Source organism: Canis lupus, chromosome 21 (genome assembly GCF_003254725.2).
Source record: "Canis lupus dingo isolate Sandy chromosome 21, ASM325472v2, whole genome shotgun sequence".
Lineage (NCBI taxonomy): Eukaryota > Metazoa > Chordata > Mammalia > Carnivora > Canidae > Canis > Canis lupus.
Genome location: NC_064263.1, coordinates 24,891,832 through 24,912,642, shown reverse-complemented (window position 1 = coordinate 24,912,642; position 20,811 = coordinate 24,891,832). Strand labels below are relative to the sequence as shown.

At 38.9% G+C, this 20,811-nt stretch overlaps 1 protein-coding gene across 3 annotated transcripts in view; it reads right to left on the bottom strand.

The window, feature by feature from the left end:
- FAM168A (family with sequence similarity 168 member A) overlaps positions 1 to 20,811 on the bottom strand; it is a 188,031-nt gene that overhangs the window by 136,836 nt on the left and 30,384 nt on the right. The window contains exon 2 of one of the 3 annotated variants that reach the window (XM_049098909.1): positions 429 to 461. The exons of the other annotated variants lie outside the window; for them this stretch is intronic. The gene's annotated coding sequence lies outside the window, so the exon portion shown is untranslated. The remainder of the gene's footprint in view (positions 1 to 428; positions 462 to 20,811) is intronic. 3 annotated transcript variants of the gene reach the window in all.

The following is a 20,811-nucleotide window of genomic DNA, read 5'->3' as shown; positions in this document are numbered from 1 at the left end:
CTCCCCAAACACGATGTGACTCTGGGATATTAGGAGCATTTCTGGCTCACCTGGCAGTTGGGATGCCCAAAGCAGAGCTCTTTATGCTCAGAGCATAAAGGACTAGTTTCCCTCCTCTATTCTCCCTTAGACAAACAGATGCATACACAGGTGAAAAAAATTTTAAAGGCATAATTAGCTTAATTAACATAGAATGACAGAAATAAAAAAAGCCACAGTGTTCTGGCCAGGCAGTAGGCTTCAGGGGAAACAAAAATTCTCTGGCTAGCAAAGTGAGGGGAGAAATAAGCATCTACCAAAGAGGAAAAGGAGTCATGGCCAAGTGGCAGGAACTAGGGAATGTCTAAAATGAAAGGTCAGCGTGCTTGCTTCAGCAGCACATATAATAAAATGGAAGGTCAGCACCATCCACCAGAGCCCTTACTTACCTCTGATCTCCAGGACAGGTCAGGTACCCCGATCTATCAAACAAGAACTTGAATCAGACAAAAAGTCTATCATGAGCTCCTCAAGGGCTAAAACTATAACTTACATGGAGATCCCTAGGGCACAGAACAGTACAAACAGGCATTCATATTTGTTGAAATATAAATTAATGTGGATGTGAATAAAGTCCGGTTAAAAGGTTTTCTCCATCTTTTCCACAGTGTACTAGTATTATACAGGAAAGGTTCCTATCTTCATCTATCATTCAATCCATACCTCTTCATAAATACCCACATGCACAAAAACATAGTGCATCTGTAGATCATTTCCCAAAATGTTCTAGATAACCCACAACTGCTTCTTAAAAAAGTGACAGCATATCCCAAATAAATCTTGACAGCTGCCTACAATCTTCAGGATAAAGTCTATACATCTTAACCTACAAGTAAGGCCCTTTTGCAAATCAGCTCTTCCCTTTCTTTCCAAATAAACCTTTTCAAGAACTCTAAGCATCTGCTGAACATGAACCCACTGTCCCTTAAATATGCCCTGAAATCCTGCTTCAGTTCCACAAGATGCACTGCCACCAAACTTTGATTCACTTAAATTCCACCCAGCTTTCACGGGACAATTCAGGTCCCATTTACTTTACAAAGTCTGTTATAACTGTCCCAGATCACAGTGTTCATTTCTTTTAAGCTAGCATATGTGACAACCAGGTATACCCCTCATCTTTTAAGATTAAGATTCTTGGGATGCCTGGGTGGCTTAGCAGTTGAGCGTCTGCCTTCACGCTCTGGGCGTGATCCCGGAGTCCCAGGGTCGATCCCGCATTGGCCTCCTTGCGTGGTCTCTGCCTCTCTCTGTGTCATAAATAAATAAATAAAATCTTAAAAAAAAAAAAAAAAAAAAGATTATTAAAAGTCTTAGCCTTACCTTGATTTTCTCTCCTCACTCCCAAAAATGCCTAATCTACTTTGGGTGCCTATTCCTAGCAACCTAATCTGACCTAATCCTAGAAAGAACCCTAGATATATTTCTATCATAGCACCTGACTATGTATCTGACCTAATCCTAGATAGAACCCTATATACTTCTATCATAGCACCTATTATACTTAATTATACTTCCTTATGTCTCATTACAGATTTGCTGCCCCTCCAGATCTGTGCTTTCCAATACAGTAGCCATTAGCCACACATAGCTACTTAAGCTCAAATAAGTTACTTAAAACTAAGTAAAATTTAAAATTCAGTTCATCAGTTTCACTAGCCACCTTTCAAGCACTCAGGAGCCACGTGGGCTGGCTGGTGACTACTATATTGGACAACACATATAAAACATTTCTATTTCTGCAGAAAGTTCAATGGGACAGTGCTGTGTCTAGATCATGTATGCCCCCCAACGCTAGTCTAGCAGGCACTCTGGCAGCAACTTTGTTAATTCATTGTGGTAACCAAGCCCTTAGTAAATCCTAGTAAATGTCTCTTAAGAATGACTAACAGCTTGTTCTACCTTTCTTATTATTACATACCACCAGGACCTCTGTTTCATAAGTTCAATGGCCTTTATAGGCTAGATGGAATCAGTGTAATAATTCATCATCATCCTAACTTAAAGAAAGAGGTAGGAACCACAATAGTTAGGGGTAATCAGAAAGCCTCTCTTTGGTCCCTCTCCTCAAACCAAAGCTCCACTACTTAATGTGAGACTTGGTAAAGAAGAGGGCTTATTTCTTATTTCCTTTTTGGCATGTAATTAAACTCCAGATAATTCCAAAAGGAATTTTTTTCAAATATCAGAACAATCTTACAACTCAGCAGAAATAAAAACAGGGAGACAATGTTTGAAATTTATCACACTGTTTGGCCATGAACGAATATACCCTCACTAGACTCTCTTTCCATATATAATCATTTGGCACACATTTTTCTGAGGACTTATTAAGGGCTAAGGGCTAAAAAAAGAAAGAAATTCTAGTAGCAAGTAGAAACAAATTAGAATAATACAAAGTGGTAAGTGCTCTATGATTAAGGGGAAGTCCTGGGAGCTATGAAGAGCACTAAGAAAATACTGTGAACCCAATGGGGAGATGTGGTAGAGGGTGAGAGAACCACAGGGAGGCTGCTCAAAAATGTGCTCAACTTTTAAAGGGTAATTAAGAGGCTGAGATATGAAGAAAGGGTGGAAGGTGTCACAAACAGAGACACTGGCATTGAAAAAGGTACAGGCAGGCATGTGACTTGGACAGTGAATGCCAAGTAGTTCAGTCTGGCTGGAGCAACAACAAAAGAAGTAAGATGTGAGGCTAATGAGGCAGGCAGAGGTCAAATCATGAAAAAGCTGTGCATGCTAAACTAAAGGATTTAAATTTTAACCTCAAAGTTATAGGAAACCCATGAAGGTTTTAAAGCAGGAAAAAGGAGGGTAATCTATATTCAACAAAGTTCACAGAGGAGCAATATGGAAGATGATTTGGAGAAAGTAAGACAGGAGCAGGGAAGTTGCTGCAAAAAATGAAGAGACAGTGTATTTTACCACCACCACCACCACCACAGCAACAACAAAAACTAGTTTAAAAAGTGATGAGATAGGGCCCATTTGATGCAAACAGTTTTAAAAACAACCTATTTTAAATGGGTTTCTCTCCATTAGTCTATGCCTCTCAAAGCTGTAACACCATGATTCAATGATCACAACTACAAAAACAACTGTGAAAGTCAATTAGATAAACTCTAAAAATCTACACTGCACTCTTCTATTCAATAGCCATTCTTTGAACTAAACCTGCACATTTTTCTCTATTCCACTGCACACAATTTTGGAAAAACACTTCAGCCAGCTGAACACATATGTGCAGTGTGCAACAAGTGTAAACAATTTAACAGGAGTTTAATGAAACATTTCCTATTCTTTATTAGAAAAAAAAATTACAAAATTCTAACATGGCAACATCAGGTTGCAAATTGACATTTTTAAATTAGTCTTTTTTTTTTAAATGAACATACCAATTTTTAAATCCCATCTGGTTGCATGGTGCAGCTGTCCTGAATGAATATAGCGTTTTCAGTTATGAGGCACTTGGCATTCAGAAACTGCCATGTGCCAGCAACAGCTACAAGTACAGTACTTAAGAAGCACCTACATACTCTTACTGGTATGAGTCTATCCTGAAGTAGAGGGGACATATGGGGAAACAAAAGAAACAATCTCACAATTTTAATGCAGTATCTTTAGTTTTACCTCCTATTCCCTTAAAAGGCAATGGGCTCTGGCTAGCTCAGTTTGTACAGCGTGAGACTCTTGCTCATGAGTTCAAGCCCCACATTAGATGTGGAGACTACTTAAAAAAAAAAAAAAAAGAGGCAATGGATTCTAATAACTTTGATCCTATAGTTCCTTAGCCTAGAGAGTTTTACCTACCCCTCTTGTCTTGTACCAACAAAATCTTAAGAACAAAGGCTTTGGGGTGCCTGGGTGGCTCAGTCAGTTAACAGTCTCCCCCTTCGACTCAGGTCATGATCTCACAGTCCTACTCAGTGGGGAGCCTACTTCTCCCTCTTCCTCTTCCCCTCCCCCCTGCTTGTGCTTGCTTGCTCGCTCGCTCTCTCAAATAAATAAATAAAAATAAAAAGAATGAAGACTTTGGAATTGGACTAAAACCAGGTTCTGTTCTATCTCTTACAAACTATATGAACTTAACACATTACTTAATCTTTCCAAGCCCAATTTCTTCATGTGTAAAATGGTAACACCTAACCTGGCAGAGTTGTGGTGAAGATGATGGAAATAAAGGTATTTCTTTATTTGCTTTCTTCCTCCCTAATACTTATTAGAAAACTTCATAAATACCTAGTAGAAAACCTCATAAATACCTGTTGACCAGTTGAATAAATAATGGCTGGATGCATGAACTGAAGATATCATAGTTCTGTGACATGAGGAATACCTTTCTGAATTTATCACACAACTGTCACACAGTAGCCAGTCATTCAGTAAGAATGTATTATTTTGTGGATCATTCATCCCATCAAGCCTGTTTGGTAAGCAGGGGAAGTACTTTTGTAGGCCTGTTTTACAGAGAAGAAACAGAGTCTTAGAGCTATTAAAGGTTAAGATCACTCACTGAGGGTAAGAACTAGAATAGAATCACCTTTTATCTCTCAGAAACCAATTCTGGGAGGGCCTGGGTGGCTCAGTTGGTTAAGTGTCTGACTTCAGCTCAGGTCATGATCTCAGGGTCCTGGGATAGAGCTTCAAGTCCAGTTTCATGCTCAGTAGGGAATCTGCTTGCCCCTCTCCCTCTGTCTCTGCCCTTGCTCCAGTCTGTGCTCTCCCTGTCTCTCAAATAAATAAAATCTTAAAAACAACTAATTCTAGATTTTTTTTTCCACTCTGGCTTGCTCTCCCTATGTTTTTTAAACATTACCTATGGAATCAGTCAAGTTTTTCCAAATCTCTGTGGTTACAAAAAGAGACCTCTGAGTAAAAAAATATAACCAGTGGATGATGGGAAAGTAAAGCAACATGACCAAATAAGGAAAAAGTCAGTCTGAGAAAAAGCAAAGACTAGATTTTATTTGCCTAAGCACAAAGAAACCAATTAAATCTGAAACTAATAAGAGCATAAAGCCCTAACTATGACAAGTGAGGACAGAGGACACTTAGAGGGTCAAATATGAAGTATGAGGGTTACAGGCACTCATCCCCTTCTGTAGAAAGCATGACTAAATGCAGTCTCTCTGGGGAGTATTTGTTCTTTCATTTAACAAATACTGAGTCCCAACAATGAACTAGATCAACTTGATAGTAAGTAGCAAGAACCTTAAAAAATTTATAGCTTTGCTCCAATTACAATATCCCTAATTTTTTATCAGAAGAAAGCTATAAAAAAATACAGATCTAGGGATGCCTGGCTGGCACAATTGGTAGAGCATATGACACCTGATCTCAGAGTCCTGAGTTCAAGCCCCACATTGCGTGTAAAACAGACTTTAAAAAAACAAAAAGCAAAGACCCAAACTTTATAACTAAAGATCCCTATCACAATGTTATTTATAGTATCAAAAATGGAAAGTAACCTAAATATCTAACAGTTAGGTTATGATTAAATAATGTCATGCAATACAATAGTGTACAGTTATTAAAACTGATGTTTAGAGATGCCCGGGTGGCTCAGTCAGTTAAACGTCTACCTTTGGCTCAGGTCATGATCCTGAGGTCCTGGGATTAAGCCCTGCATTGGGGTCTCTGCTCAGTGGAGAGCCTGGTTCTCCCTCTGCTCCCCCCCCCCCACTTGTGCTCTAACAAATAAGTAAAATATTTTTTTTAAAAAGACTGATGTTTGGGGATCCCTGGGTGGCTCAGCGGTTTAGCGCATGCCTTTGGCCCAGGGCATGATCCTGGAGACCCAGGATCGAGTCCCACATCAGGCTCCCTGCATGGAGCCTGCTTCTCCCTCTGCCTGTGTCTCTGCCTCTCTCTCTGTGTCTCTCATGAATAAATAAATAAAATCTTAAAAAAGAACACCTTTAAAAAAATAAAAAAAATAAAAAAGACTGATGTTTAATAAAATATTTTAGGAGCACCTGGGTTGTTCAGTTGGTTAAGTGTGTGCCTTTGGCTCAAGTCATGACCTTGGAGTCCTGGGATGGAGTCCTGCATCAGGCTCCCTGCTCAACCTGCTTCTCCCTCTGCTCCTTCCCCCACCTCCCCTGCTTGTGCTTCTACACACACTCTCTCTCTCAAATAAATAAAATATTTAAAATAAATAAATAAATAAAAAGATTTTAATGACACTAGAAAATGCTTATAACCAAATATTAAATTAAAACGCACTCCACAAAACTGTTTCTATAATACGATCTTTATATACAATAAACAGGAGAGATGCCTGGCCAGCTTGGTGGAGTATGTGACTCTTAATCTCAGAATTATGAGTTCAAGTCCCACATCGGGTGCAAAGATTAAATAATTTTTAAGTTTAAAATAAACAGGGGGTCGCCTGGGTGGCTCAGCAGTTGAGTGTCTGCCTTCAGCTCAGGGCAAGATCCTGGAGTCCCAGATTGAGTCCTGCATCAGGCTCCCTGCATGGAGCCTGCTTTTCTCTCTGCCTGTGTCTCTGCCTCTCTCTGTGTGTCTCTTGTGAATAAATAAATAAAATCTTTAAAAATAAATAAATAAAATAAAATAAGTAGGAAAAAAAATTTTTAATGCTGAAAGTTTGAAAAGTTAATCTCTGCATGGTGGCATATAGAGAGACTAGGATTTGTCAAGTTTTCAATAAAGCGAGATTTGTCAAGTTTTCAAATTTTCCATTATAGGCATTTTTCAAAAGATCACAGGGTAGAGGAGATTTACAGGAAAAAAATGAGGATGTTAAATGCCATCAGGACTGATCAAGATCTTTGGAATCTCTGCTGGTTAGAAGGATATAAAGGCATATTATTTTTATACAAAAGGATTATGTTAACCCTATTGAGAACTGACACAACTATAAGGGTGAAACACAATGGGGCAGCAATAAAGAGGAAATCCAATCAGATTCCCAGGAGGTCACTTTCATTCTGGAATATCCTCAACAGCAAGGCCAAGTTCAACAAGTGAGGTGAGGAATGAACTTTGAAGGAAGAAGAGGATGGCAGAAATACAGCTAAAACCTAGTGCTAAATTCTCTTGAGTTTCTTGAAAGCACAGAACCTGTCAATTACCATTCATTGCAATAAAGACTATGACAGAAAGCAGAAGCAAGAATGTAACAAAATAGCATAGACCAGGTCCAGGAAGGCTTCCCAGAAGAAAACCACTTTAAAACAGAAAGGTCGGGGATGCCTAGGTAGCTCAGCGGTTTAGCGCCTGCCTTGGGCCCAGGGTATGATCCTGAAGTCGTGGGATCGAGTCCTGCATCAGGCTTCCTGCATGGAGCCTGTTTCTCCCTCTGCCTGTGTCTCTGCCTCTCTCTCTGTGTGTCTCTCATGAATAAATAAATAAAACCTTAAAAAAAAAAAAAAAAAAAAAAAACAGAAAGGCATGAACCTGGAGAAAGAGGAGAAGGCTATTCTAGGAAAAAGGGGCAGCCCAGAGAATAGAAACAATTTAACATGCCTGGGGAAAGGACATTCATTTCAGTATTGCCAGAGTACAAAGTGCTAGGCAGGCAGTGGTGAAAGATGTGGTTTCAGAAGTCATCAAGAGCCTGTCCCAGAGGACCTAAATGCCTTGAGTGTTAGCCAAGTAGCTTCACATTAATCAACAAGGATACCAGCCCCAAAGAAACTCACTCCAGCAAAAGAGACTGGCAATGTGGTGAAGATAAGTGAAATCAGGTAGCACAGAAAAAAGCAACCAATCTAACCTGGAGCACATAAAGTTGAGGCAAAGTTACTACACAAAGTTAAGAGAAGATGCCAAAGTTGAGATACAAAGTCAAAATGGAGCTAAAGGCAGTAATATCCAAGATGGTAACACACTAATGATACCTGCCTGACACAAACACTGCAAATTAGGTAACCAGTCCTTCCTACAAAGAAGCAACCATTCTCATCACCAGAAAGTAAGCTTCAAGACCTCATTTGTTTTGTTCACTGTCATGTCTCCAATATCAAAAATATCAAGCACAAAGAAGTTGCTCTACAAATACTTGTGAAGAAAGAGACAGGGATGCTTACTATTATATAAAGCAATGGGAATTCATAATAGCCCAAAGGTAGAAGCAACCCAAGTGTTCATCAACAGATAAATGGATAAAAAAACTGTGGTATATTCATACAATGAAAACTTACTCAACTTTAAAAAGAAAGGAAATTAAAAAAAAAAAAAAAAAAAAGGAAATTCTGACATATGCTACAATATGGATGGACCCTGAAGACATTATGCTAAATGAAAAATATCAGCCATAAAAGGACAAATACTATATGACTTCACTCATACAAGGTCCTTAGAGTAATCAAATTCATAGTGACAGAAAGTGTAATAGTGGCTGCTGAGGGCTGGAAGGAGAAGGAAATGGAGGGTTACTGTTTAATGATTACAGAGTTTCAATTGTGCAATATGAAAAAAGTTCTGGAGATGGATGGTTGCACAACAATGTGAATGTACTTAATGTCACTGAACTGGACATTTTTAAATGGTTAAAATGGCAAATTTTATATTTATATATTTCACTACAATTTTTTTTTTAATTACAAACACACCCCAAAAATGTTACTTTTAAAAAGAAAGCAACAGGGAAGTGCCTGGGTGATTCAGTCCGTTGAGCATCCAACTCTTGGTTTCAGATCAGGTCATGATCTCAAGGTTGTGAGAAGGAGCCCCACATCAGGCTCCACGCTCAGCGAAGTCTGCTGAAGTTTCTCTTTCCCTCTCTGCTCCTCCAACGTGCATGAGTGAAGACACTGTCTCTCTCTCTCTCTCAAATAAATAAATAAATAAATTTTTTTTTTTTAAAAAGGCAATCGAGCAAACAGGGAAAACAAACAGAAAAAAGTTAAAGAAGTAAAAGTATAACTAAAGACTAAGGCCAACCCTTAGGAGCTTGGAGGCAAAGACAAACAGCACTGTCTCTTAAATCCCTCCCTTCAACTGCTATTTCCATCCACACCCAATTTAGTAATTTTACATGCAATTGAGCCGCAATTAAAAACAAATACTAAGTGTGGCATCCCCAAAGGCATCACAAACAGGCAAATCCATGGACAACCTGAGAGATGCATTATAAAAGAACAGTCTCATTGACTTTACCTTTTGTTTACCTTTGTTGGTAACAGAAAACAAGGGTCACTTACTGGAACACCTAATACATGCAGGGCACTGTGGTTGTTATATGAACATTACCTCTAATTGTAGCAGTAACCCTAAAAGGTAAATGTTACAATTCTATTTTCATACTGAATTATCTAGAATGAGGTACCTTTCTGTACTATTATAGACGCCTAGGCCCCCAACCTGTCCTGTCCTCCAGCTCTGCAGAAGTTATCAGCTGGGAGTACCTAGATTAAGTAAGTACCAAATACTTTCTAAGTAATTCCTGATAGCCAGATATGCAGATGATCTAGACACTGAGCCACTGAAGAAGGAAGAGAAGAGGAGCTCACTACATGTGTTTCAGACCCTAAATTGACCCAGCAGAACAGAAGTACACAGTTGTAACAGTGTTTCCTCCAGGAGTTTAGTGCCACTGGCACTACCTAAAGTATCAGTGTTACTTAACAAAAGCTTCAATGACTAATAGCCCTCACTCCCTTTCCTCCTCTAGGTCAGCCCTAGAAATCATTACCAGCTCTAGTCTCCTTCTGGCCCATTTGCCCTCAGGTCCCCCACTCCCATCTGTGACACCCCCAGTACTTCCAAGTTCAAGGCTAATTTAAGAAAGCTCTTTTCTGCTTCCATATGCCTTTCAAAACATTCCAATCCTGCTCAGTCCTCTGCTAGGTGACATCTAATACTAATTCTAAACTTAAGCCTGCCATGTAGGCTTTGCTAAGAGACAGTCTCTTCCCATCCTTCAGTTTCCCCCTCAGGATTAAGAGGCCAGCTAGATCAGTGTTTTCAAACTGGTCTTTAGAGAACTAAGGGTTATGAAAAGGTATCCAGGACCAGAAGAAGTAAACAGAAGGGGGATACAAAGTAATAGTTATAAGCCCCACCCCAACCAGAGCAGCTCTCATTTGATCTCTTTGTATTGAGCCTCCTGTAACATTTGTAGAAAGAGTTCTAGCAGCCTTAAGTGTTAAGAATTAGATGATCAATAATATCCTTTTCAGATTAACATTCTATTTTTCTATAGACTTTTTTTTTTTAAGATTTACTTATTTATTTTTATTTATGAGAGACACACAGAAAGAGAGGCAGAGACACAGGCAGAGGGAGAAGCAGGCTCCATGCAGGGAGCCCGACGTGGGATTCGATCCCGGGTCTCCAGGATCGCACCCTGGGCCAAAGGCAGGCGCCAAACCGCTGAGCCACCGAGGGATCCCCCAACATTCTATTTTTCAATGAAACAGATATCACAAAAAAAAAAAGAAAGAAAGAAACAGATATCACTTCAACAATTCCTCATTAATCACATCTTAGTTCACAAAAGTTACAAATGACCTTCACACCAAAAATCCAATGGAAATTTTATTTTTATTTGATCTCTCAGCATCATTCAGCATTGTTGTTTATCTCCTTATTGAATCCCTAGGCTTCTGAACATTACATTCTCCTAGTTTTCTCCCTATCTCTATGTCTGCCCCTTCTCTGCTTTCCAAGGTTATACTCTTCTTCCCAGTGATTAAATGTTTAAGATTATACCATTCCCTATTCTTTTCTTCCTCTGTGCTTCCTTCCTAGACAATCTAATCTATGTCCATGGCTTTATTTACCATCTAAATACCAAACACAACCAATTTTTCTATAGACCATTACCTTTCTCTAAGTTCCAGGCATGCTAATCTGATGTCAGTCATCTTTTGGATGTCTTAAAGTCACTTCAAATTCAACATGTCCAGAACCGAACTCATAATATTCTGTCCCAAAGTGGTCCTTTCCAGTATCCCCATTTCAGTGAAAGACACCACCATCTACCCCTTCAGGAATTGGAGTCATCCTTAACACTCCCTTCTCCTCTACCCCCAATATATAATTTACCACACAGTTCTATCAATTTCACCCACTAAATCTCTCTTGCATTTCTCATCTCTACCTATCATCCTCTGCATCCAACCTACCACCTTGAGTCTCACACAAACCACATCCATGCAATAGCAGCATTGCATTGATTGGTACTCTTCTCTAATCTTTTTCGCAATTGATTCTTAGACACAACACCAAAAGCATGAGCAATAAAAGAAAAAATAAATTGGAATAAATTGGACTTCATCAAAATTTAAAACTTCTGGGTAGCCCTGGCGGCGCAGCGGTTTAGCACCGCCTGCAGCCAGGGGCGTGATCCTGAAGACCCTGGATGAGTCCCACGTCGGGCTCTCTGCATGGAGCCTGCTTCTCCCTCTGCCTGTGTCTCTGCCTCTCTCTGTCTCTATGAATGGATAAATAAAATCTTTAAAAAAAAAAAATTTAAGCTTTTGGGGCAGCCTGGGTGGCTCAGCGCTTTAGCACTGCCTTCAGCCCAGGGCCTGATCCTAGAGATCTGGGATCGAGTCCCGCATCAGGCTCCCTGCATGGAGCCTGCTTCTCCCTCTGCCTGTGTGTCTCTGCTTCTCTCTCTCTCTCTCTGTCTCATGAATAAATAAATAAAATCTTTAAAAAAAATTTTTTTTTTAATTTACAACTTTTGTGCTGGGTCCCTGGGTGGCGCAGTGGTTTGGCGCCTGCATTCAGCCCAGGGCGCGATCCTGGGGACCCGGGATCGAATCCCACATCGGGCTCCCGGTGCATGGAGCCTGCTTCTCCCTCTGCCTATGTCTCTGCCTCTCTCTCTCTCTCTGTGTGTGACTATCATGAATAAATAAAAATTTTTTAAAAATAAATAAATAAATAAATAAATAAATAAATAAATAAATAAAACTTTTGTGCATAAAAAGACATGATCAAGAAAGTGAAAAGACAACCTACAGAATGGGAGAAAAATATTTAGAAATCATATATCTAATAAAGTTCTGGTATCCAGACTATATAAAGAACTCTTATTATTCAACAACCAAAAGACAAAAACCTAATTTAAAAATGGGCAAAGGATTTGAGTATATGATATTTCTCCAAAGATATACAAACGATCAACAAGCACATGAAAAGATGCTTAACACTTATCATAAGAGAAATGCAAATCAGAGCCATAGTGAGATTCCATATTACGCCCACTAAAATGGCCATTTGAGGGGAGAAGAAGTGGAAAGGAGGATATAAAGGAGGATATAACAGATGTTGGCAATGATGTGAAAAAATGTAAACCCTCATACATTGCTGGTGGGAATGTAAAGTGTACAACTGTTACAGAAAACAGCTTGGCAGCTCCTCAGCAACTTACACAATTATTGTATGACCCAGCAATTTCACTCTTAGTTATAGATCTAAAAGAATTGAAAAGAGGCACTCAACTAATATATGTGCCCACATGTTAATAGCAGTACAACGACCAAAAGGTAGAAACAATCCAATGTCCACTATCATGTGGATAAACAAACTATGATATAGTGTAATATTATTCAGCTATAAAAAGGAATGAAGAAGTACTGATACATGTGAAAATGTGGATTATTCCAATTGAAAGACGCCAGACACAAAAGTGCATATATTGTATGATTTCATTTACACGAAAATATCCAGAATAGGTAAATCTAATAAGACAGAAGCACACTGGAGGTTGCCAGTAGATGGTGGTAGGGAAGAATGGGGAATGACCACTTAATGCATGGGTTTTCCTTTTGGGGTGATGAAAATGTTCTGGAACTAGATAGAGGTGGTTGCACAACACTGTACACATACTAAATGTCACCAGATTATTTACTCTAAAATGGTTAATTTCATGTTGAATTCAGGTGAATTTCACCTGAATCAATCAATCAATCAACTAGACAAGCAAATCCTCTCATCATAAGCCCACCCCAATTACTGAGTTATTGCCTTTTCTTCCCATGGCCCAAGTTGTAACAATAGACAGAGTCTATTTCTTGATTCTTTTTTTTTTTTTTTAAGATTTCATTTATGTATAAATGAGAGACACACACAGAGAAAGAGAGGCAGAGACACAGGCAGAGGGAGAAGCAAGCTCCTTGAGGGGAGCCCAATGTGGGACTCCCTGGACTCCATGGCCACGCTCCTTGAGGGGAGCCCAATGTGGGAGTCCCTGGACTCCATGACCACGCTCCGAGCCTAAGGCAGACGCTCAACTGCTGGGCCACCCAGGTGTCCCTATTTCGTGATTTTCACCAGAAAAGAAAACAAGAGCTCCACAGAGTTGTCACAAATGAAAAGAACATAAACAAAACCCTCAATAGCACTACTATAGCATTAAATAAATTCAAGTGGCTAGGTCTCACTTCAGGGAAGCTCAATGAAGGCACTTTTGCTAAGATTGAGGAGACATGAAGAGACAAAGAGAAAATTAAAATAACTGAAAGAATTAAGTAGCTTTGAAAGTCTTCAAAATGTAAAATACATTTAAAAAAACAACTAATGCAATGGATACAAACAGCAAGTGTGAAAGGCTGGCCTTGACTAAGACTATCAATTCACCATGTGCTAAAAACAAATGTAGCTAAAGCAAAGAAAACTGAAAGAAGTACTAGTATTTATTAAAATGGCCAAAATAAAATACAGTGGTAATACTAAATGCTGGCAGGGATGCAGAGAAACTAGATTTCTTATACATTGATGGTAAGAATGTAAAATGGTAGAGCCATCCTAGAAAATAGTTTAGCAACTTCTTATAAAACTAAAAGTGGACTTACTATATAACCCAGCAATTATACTGTTAGGCATATATCCCAGAAAAATAAAAACAAAAAACCTGTACACAAATGCTCATAAAGGCTTTCTTTGTAATAGCAAAAACCTGGAAGCAACCCAAATGTCCTTCAACAGATGAATGGTTAAACAAACTGGTACATCCGCATGATGGAATTCTATTCAGTAACAAAAGAGAACAAAATAATGATAGATGCAATAATCCAGATGACTCTCAAGGGCATTATGCTTAGTAAAGTCAATCTCAAAAAGTTATATCCTATATTATTCCACTTACATATCACTCAGAATGACAAAAGTATATAGATGGAGAACAATTAGTAGTTGCCAAGAGACAATGATAAGAATAGGCTGGGGGAGAAAGGGTAATGTATGCACAAATGTATACAGGACAGTACAGGGGAGTTTCTCTGTAGTGACAGAACCACCTCTATATCTTAATTGTTTTGGGAGCTGTACAAATCTATACATGGGATAAAACTGCACAGAGCTCTATACACGTAAATGTATACATGTAAAAAATGGTGAAAAATGAATGATAATAAGGTCTGTAGTCTAGTTAACATATTGTACCAAGATCAATTACCTGGTTTTGATATTGTTCTGCATTAGATGTCACCACTGGGGAAAGTTGAAGGAAGGATACACAGGACTTTACGTCTATTTTTGCAACTTCCTGTGAATCTATAATTATTTCAGTATAAAAATGGATTTTTAAAAAGTAATGCAATTCAACAAACAATAACAATACCTATAATATGTCAGGTTTTGTGTAAAGTGCTGCATTCTGTAATGAAATGTTATTCATCAAAAAATTATATAGGGGGTGCCTGGGTGGCTCAGCAGTTGGGGGCCTGCCTTCAGCCCAGGGCCTGATCCTGGAGACCCGGGATCGAGTCCCACATTGGGCTCCCCATGAGGAGCCTGCTTCTCCCTCTGCCTGTGTCTCTGCCTCTCTCTCTGTCTCTCATGAATAAATAAAATCTTTAAGAAATATATATATATATATATATATATAGTATTCAGGGTGGCCCGGGTGGCTCAGCGGTTTAGCGCCACCTCCAGCCCGGGGCCTGATCCTGGAGACCAGGGATCAAGTCCCGCATCGGGCTCCCTGCATGGAGCCTGCTTTTCCCTCTGCCTGTGTCTCTGCCTCTCTCTCTCTCTTTCTCTCTCTCTCTCTTTCTCGTGAATAAATAAATAAAATCTTTTAAAAAAATTATATAGTACAATGTTGTCTAAAACCAAAATTTCTTCAATTTTGATATCCTTGACTTTATTCACTTTAAAAATTAAGTTATTTTTTGCTAAGACTAATATATTAACTATTTCTCTAATATGGCAACTATCATAACCTTAATTTATTAATAACACACTTAAATTCATTATTACTAATGTATGCCAAAGCACATTCTTTATACCATTAACAAATACATCAAGAGCTCAGAAATATATCATCAGCCAAAAAGACCCTGGATGGTGTAGAAATATGTGAGCTGGAGAGGAAAAAAAAAAGTTATTTATGAAAAAAAAACTGAAAGAGTAAGTACATTTGAACATATAGTGGGATAGGAGGAAAAAGTAGCTTCTTAGAGTATATCTATCCTGAGAAATGGGACTGAGCCAGATCACAAAGGAGGGTCTTGGCAGAAGATATAACTGATATAAAAAATGGGAAGCCAATCCTACAAGATGAGTCTCTGAATGCCTATGTGTCTGGTTGATCTGAGCTCCAACCAGAAGTCCCCATTCTAGCCAAACAGATCTACCTGCTGGACTCCCAACATATCTATTGCTCTGCAGGGAAGTCTTTCCTCTTTATGCAGGCTAAAAGTGGTCTCTAAGCTCCTAAAAGTGGTCTCTTCAGCTCCTAATTGCCGAAGTATAAATTAAGTACCACCTCTGGGAATTTACCCTATATATAGCTATATGAACTATAGCTTGTAGTAATTTTAATCCATCTCCCAAATGAGTAGGACCTTACAAAAAGGCAATGTATTAACATGGAATAAAACATGTAAACCAAGATTATTTAGTTCAGGTTTCATGTCAGTAAAGCTGTATGTCCATACTATTCTGAATAGTATGCCTGAATCTGAATATTCAGATATGCCTATGCCTGAATGGTAATTCATAAATGTTAAAATGATTTCCCAGAGGAAATGTGTTAATTTCTCCTTTTAAGTCATCTTTCTTTCCCAGGCTTCCAGGAAATTCAGAAAAGTAAACTTGTAACTCATCTACAGCAAGTGGACACACCCATGCATAATTCTATTTTCATTAATATGAAATAACTTTTTATAGTATTTTATTAAGTTACTATTGTAAGCCACCCTAAATTCTTTGTGGAAAAGACCATACAAACTCAGTAATAAGCTCAACTATATCCTTATAAGCATATTAAAATTATGCCTATAGGACTGAAAATGACATAGCCAATCCATTTAAAAAAATCCATAAACCAAGATCCTTATCAGGCTTCCTTTCATTACTGAAATGACTTTACTTTTATATCTGTATCATTTAACTAAGGGGTAAAAAGTGACATTTCACTCACTTTGGACAGTAAAGAAAATTTGGGGTAATTTAAGTATCCTCTTAACCTATAGGATTTGCAGTACAATGCTGCAATTTTAGAAAGGATTGTGATTCAAAATATTACAGAGAAATATTTATAGCAGTATGGCCTTTTTTTTAAGATTTTATTTTTAAGTAATCTCTACACCCAATGTGGTGCTCAAACTTACAACCCTAAAATCAAGAGTTGCACGCTCCTGTATGACCTCTCTTCATCACTCTGACCCTTATCATAAATGGGAGAGTAATACTTACCATGATGGGCTCTTTTGGGGATTATAAAAAATGATATATGCAAATCATCTAGCAGGTCCTCAGCAAGTTGTATCATCTGCTTCAGACCTTGGTCTACAATCCAGATGTCTTGCTTCAAGGTGAAAGTGTTTTTCACCATAGAATAAAGTCTATAATACCAGTTAGACTTCTTCCATTTGATTTCTTGCTTAATCTGATTTCGAACTTTAAAGCTCAAAAAAGAACTAAAGAAAAAAAAAAAAAAAAAAGAACTAAAGATTACTGGTACGCCCAGGTGGCTCAGTGGTTGAGCGTCTGCCTTTGGCTCAGGGCACGAACTCAGAGTCGTGGGATGGAATTCCACATCAGGTTTCCTGCATGGAGCCTGCTGCTCCCTCGGCCTGTGTCTCTGCCTCTCTCTCTGTCTCTCTCACGAATAAATTAAAAAAAAAAAAAAAAAAAAAACTAAAGATTACTAACAAAGTGGAACATGGGCAAAATATTCCCTGGGCATATTTAGCAAGGCAATTATTCACAAGGGACCAGGGAGGGAGAATTTACTAAGCTATTCAATAGGATATCACCATACTATACACTACTCTTGTGACCGTAATTTCCAACACCACTACTCTCTCTATCTTTCATTATTTAATACTGATACAATCAATGGATTGGTGAAATGAATGAAAGCTTGTGCCAAGACAAGTTCGCATGTGGCCTTTCAAGCAACTACAGACCAACACTTCATTTCTATCAGGTACTTACTTGTCATTCATCTCCAATACTCACCTAAGCCAGAATGCTCTGGAAGTATCAATCACTCCATTTTCCATCATAACACAGCCAACAGGTCAGCTCTCTCACCTATTAACTGATAACCTACCACTGAAGACATATCTAGGAGCTATCTAATAGGTAGTACTATCAGCTAAGTGTTGTTTAGAAATAATTTATGTAGAATGCCTATACAGGTACAGCCTACAGAAAATACACAATAAACAGTAGATGCTACTGTCATCATTAATAACTATTCATGAATCCCCACTATTCTACCAACATTGTACTGAGCACTAGGGGGAAACGACAAGCATAGATGCATTCTCACTCTCAGAGAGAGTATATAATCTAGTTGAGAGAAAACAAGGTAACTGTTATATATAAACATATAATTAAATGGTAAATTGTGGAATTGTGTGCCATAAACTACATGCTGAATGAAACCAGAAAGCTTTCCTTCTATTAATCCACAAAAACGGGATCCCTGGGTGGCGCAGCGGTTTAGCGCCTGCCTTTGGCCCAGGGCGCGATCCTGGAGACCCGGGATCGAATCCCACATCGGGCTCCCGGTGCATGGAGCCTGCTTCTCCCTCTGCCTATGTCTCTGCCTCTCTCTCTCTCTGTGTGACTACCATAAATAAATAAAAAAAAAAAAAATTAAAAAAAAAATCCACAAAAACTCTTGAGTCAGGAAGAGCAGAAATTATGATTCTCATTTTAAAGAAAAAGAAACTGAGCCCAAGAAAGAAAAAAAATTCCTATTGTTCATAGAGATCATTTTTACACAATTAACAAATTCTAGGCCATGCACCATGCTAGATGCAGAAGAGAAACAGATCAGTTAGAACTCTTTCCATTGTAGATGACAAAAAACTTACTCCAAATTATTTTAAACAATAAGTCTAATTATTGGTTTCATTAACTGAAGCCCAGCATTAGGGAAGATTAGGGAGGAGCCTCAACTCAGAACTCAAAGTCATCATCTTCATCTCTTTAGCCTCCCTACCTTGATGTTGGTTTTTTTGTTTTGTTTTGTTTTGTTTGATGTTGGTTTATCACAAGCCTGACTCTCTTATTATGGTGGCAAAGTAGCTTAATAGCTTCTAGTCTTCATAAGCTAACCTTCTAGTCCAATAAGATTCAGTCAGAGAGAGTCTTTTGTAGTAGCTCCCACAAATGTCCTAAATATCCAGTTTAGACCAGCTTGGAACATACATATACCGCTAAACCAATTACTGTGGCCAGAGGAATGTGATGTGCCAATTAGCTTGGGCCCAGCTCAGATACACCAGAGCTAAAAAGTTCCTACCCAAACCACACAGAGCAAAATGGGGGAGATGTTGTTCCTAAAGCCAACATCTGAGACCATTACCAAGATCGGCAGAAGCTAAAGAAGCAAACTATAAATGTCCACTACAAGGAACCCTGTGACTATGCTCTCATGGAAGAGATTTTAAGGCAATGGCTTGCAAATAAAGAGTTAGTGGTACGGTTCTACTGAGAAAGAAATATTAATTGCAGTACAACATTGTAAGGATCACCATAGATATGTGAACAAAATGTCACACCATTCAGAAGTAAAAAGGCACTAATGCCACCTGGGGTACTCAGGGAAGTCTTCGTAGAGGTGATATACTACCCAAACTCAATCCTAAAGAAAACAGGTGAGGAAGCAAATCCCCAGCTATGATAGCACAATCAAGGTTTTCTGACTCCTCTCAGCCTTTCCACTACAAGGTCCTAATGGTATGAGAGGAAGATAGTACTGAGGTATCACTGGAGGTGACTGCCACAGAAGCTCACTTAAACCAGATACGATAACTGGTCAGTACTTAAATACACTGAAAAGCCCTTGTCCATATAAGCAGCAGAACCACAAAGACCCTGCCAACCCTACTGAAAGATGTTCAACTAGGGCAGCCCGGGTGGCTCAGCGGTTTAGTGCCGCCTTCAGCCCAGGGCATGGTTCTGGAGACCTGGGATCGAGTCCCACGTCAGGCTCCCTGCATGGAGCCTGCTTCTCCCTCTGCCTGTGTCTCTGCCTCTCTCTCTCTCTCTCTCTCTCTCTCATGAATAAATAAATAAAATCTTTAAAAAAAAAAAAAAAAGATGTTCAACTAGATAGTTATGACCCAAACATGGAACTAGACAATCTGTCATTTCCCAGCATGTTAGCCTCTTCACCTACTACCATGCCACCGCTTTTGCACTATATGTATAAGGGTTGAAAGCTCAAAGACAAAAGTACCAAACAGACTACACTGAGGCCACATTATCATATGACAAAACAAGTTAGGAGAAAATCCCACAAAACTGACATCTCCATACATGCAGTTTATGCTTATCGAGATAGCATGATATGCCAAAAAGGAGAGTTTGGGGCCCCCTTCAGTCTCCACCACTTACTAATTGTGTAACCTTGGGCAAGCCACCATTCTAACTCTCAGACTCCTCACCTGTCAAATGGGAAACATAAGTATAACACCTTCCTTTATGGAGCTATTACAGAAAAAATGTAGGGCAGCCCGGGTGGCTCAGCGGTTTAGTGCTGCCTTTAGCCCAGGGCGTGATCCTGGAGACCTGGGATCGAGTCCCACATCGGGCTTCCTGCATGGAGCCTGCTTCTCCCTCTGCCTGTGTCTCTGCCTCTCTCTCTCTGCCTGTGTGTGTCATAAATAAATAAAATCTTTTTAAAAAAATGTATAGAAAGCAAGGGAAAGTACCTGGTCAAACTGTAAAGCACTGTGTAAATGTCAGTTATTATGTTAAATTTGTGGAATACTATTTCAAAGTATTTTATGATTTCTCTTCTTATAAAGAACAAAAGCCTCAATGCTTTAAAACACAAGGACTTGAAGACAAAAATGTTTCCAGGGAAGGCTTATAATAAAAACAATACCACACTAAACATCGGTGATTTGTTTAAGAGCTGGTATGCAATTAAGAGGATTCCACTGTTTCACCAGGCTCTTGTGGCATCCAATTAAGTAATAATATGAGAGAGGAGCTCTTAATTACAGAGGAAAACTTCCACAAGCCAGTGACAGGTGTGCAGGGCTCAAACTGAGATCAAAATAGTTGACTAAAGCATTAATCCCCCCTTCCCTTTTTCCCAAAGACACTTAGTTTGCATGCAATTACTTGAAAAGTAAACCAGACCAAATGACTGCAATATTTCAAGCTTTATTACTCTTTATCACATTAACATCCACCAACTGAGTTTTAAAGGATTAACACGAAAACAGTGGATGGTTTAAATCCAAATAAGTGAGTTTCAGTGATCAGAAATGATAGTGTCCAAGCTGAGTTTACACTCATCACTAAGATGTTGCCATGTTTCCCAAAATTGTATCTATTGTAAACTGAAGCTATTCCTTTTTCACTTTCATATAC